Source organism: Hippoglossus hippoglossus, chromosome 23, assembly GCF_009819705.1.
Source record: "Hippoglossus hippoglossus isolate fHipHip1 chromosome 23, fHipHip1.pri, whole genome shotgun sequence".
In the NCBI taxonomy this organism is placed as follows: Eukaryota; Metazoa; Chordata; class Actinopteri; order Pleuronectiformes; family Pleuronectidae; genus Hippoglossus; species Hippoglossus hippoglossus.
In genome coordinates, this window is record NC_047173.1 from 17,358,902 (window position 1) to 17,361,122 (window position 2,221).

Here is a 2,221-nt window from a genome sequence, read left to right on the forward strand (position 1 = left end):
CACAAGTCTGTACGATATCAGTTGTGTTTAAATGGTGTTTGATGTTAGGAAGCACTACCCACAATCCTCAGGTGTAACAGCGACCGTGAAGATCCTGTTGGCTACAATCGGGTCATCCAGCGTAACGACACTAGGTTACTACTCTAGAAGCAGCTGTCAATCATCACGTCTCAGCCAGTTCTTATATCATCAAATAAATAATAAAAACCAAACTGATCAGAAACACTTGAACAAACATCAGGGAGATAAGAACGAGCTGAAACGACAGAAACATCTTTACAAACATTTATTTAACGTCCACTTTGAGTTTTTCACTTTGGTCCATGTCCCATCTGCTGACATGGAGGAGGACATTTAACATTTCATTTTTTTTTCCGTCCCCTCCGACTCACAGAGGAAAACTCAAAGAGAATTTTCCGGTCGTCCACGTTCACCTGTGATGATTCAGTTTTTCTTTGGATCAAACTGAATCTCTCAGCTGACGTCAGCGCCCCTGTTCGCCCGAGGGGAAACCCCTTCACGCTGCTGTGGTTGGAAGTCAAGTTTGGTTTAAAGTGGATTCTAATGAGCTTTAAATAGATTTTATTATATCAGAGTAGATTATCTGACTTTATATTTCATTCAATTCATTAGGTTAGATGAGACTTTCTCAGATTAGATTAGTTCATATTAGATATTTGGTTCTAATAGATTAGATGAGTTAAAATCATATTATATCAGATTAGATGATATTAGTTAAGGTTACATTTGAATTTTCATAGATTAGATTAGTTCATATTGGATAATCCGACTTTCTATTAGATTAGATAAATTTAGATTTGATCAGATTATATTAAAATATGAGTTTATGTTTGATATATTATATTAAATTAGTTGATGTTAGATTAGTTTAGTTGCATTTCATAAAATTGGATTAGATTTGTTCCGAGTAGATTATCTGAGTTTATCTTAGATTAGATGTGAAGAGTTCAGATTATATTAGATCAGATTATATTAGATCAGATTATATTAGATCAGATTGCTTGAGATTAGATCATTTCAGATTATATTATCTGAGATTAGATTAGTAGTTATATTCAATTACATTTTGTCAGATTAGTTTGGATCAGAATATGATTTTCACTTTCTGTCGACGTTCATCAGTTTCTTTTATCAGATTATAAATATAAATAAATCTGATGTGATGCAACAAACTTTCCTTTGAGCTGCGTTCAGGAAACGTCTGAAATCTCACAACTGTCGATTCTTCTGTTTGTGAGTAATAAAGTTTTCTCTAAAAATCAAAGAAATGAGGGAAGATGAAACTTTGTGTTGATGCTGATTTCTGCTTTTATTCAAACAAACAAGATTCAGTCGTAAAATAACAACAAGAATATAAATTCAATAAATGTATCATAAGTTAAGAAAAATAAGTTAAATTAAATTAAATTAAACATAATTCTAATTGGAATAACAAATGACCTGAAGAAATGACCTTAAATTAAATAAATATGTGAAACATGGTAGACGTTGTCGTGGAAACCCGATAAACACATCACGACACGTTACGACATTATGAGAGATGTTCGGTTGTCATGGAGAACACATCCCAGCTCTTCTATTGGTCAGAACTAGTGGGCAACCCGCAATGCCGCCAAGTACACAAGCCCGAACTCAGCCAGAGCTTTTCTCTGGTCCATGGGGTCGTCGACCTGCAGACAGACAAAATATGATTCAGTGAAAAGTCCGAAAATTTTAAAATGATTCTCAGTATTTGTGAAATATTGGGAAAGAAGGAGGATCTTTCTTTTATGTGGAATTTATTTACAAACGTGAAGGTGAATAAAGTATTAAATGAAATGAAAGGGGATATAACATTACATATTATTTAATTACTAGTTTATACTTAAATTATCATTACATTCATATGCATATTAAGTTATGTCAAATAATTGTCTATTATTATATTTGTTGCATTATTATTATATATATTTTAACTGTTATATATATTGTATATATAGAGTATATACTCCTGCCTGCCTGAGGACGCTGGTGTTGGACATGTGCGTCCACGTGTCAGTGATGATTAATTTGATCCAGACAGAAATTTACAGGTTTACAGAGTTTTTTATCTGCTCATATCCAGGATGATGATTTAACGTGGATGATTTTTAGAAACATCTGATCAGCTGTGTGAGCGACAGTTTCCTCTCCAGACGTTTCATCAGTAACTGAAACCACA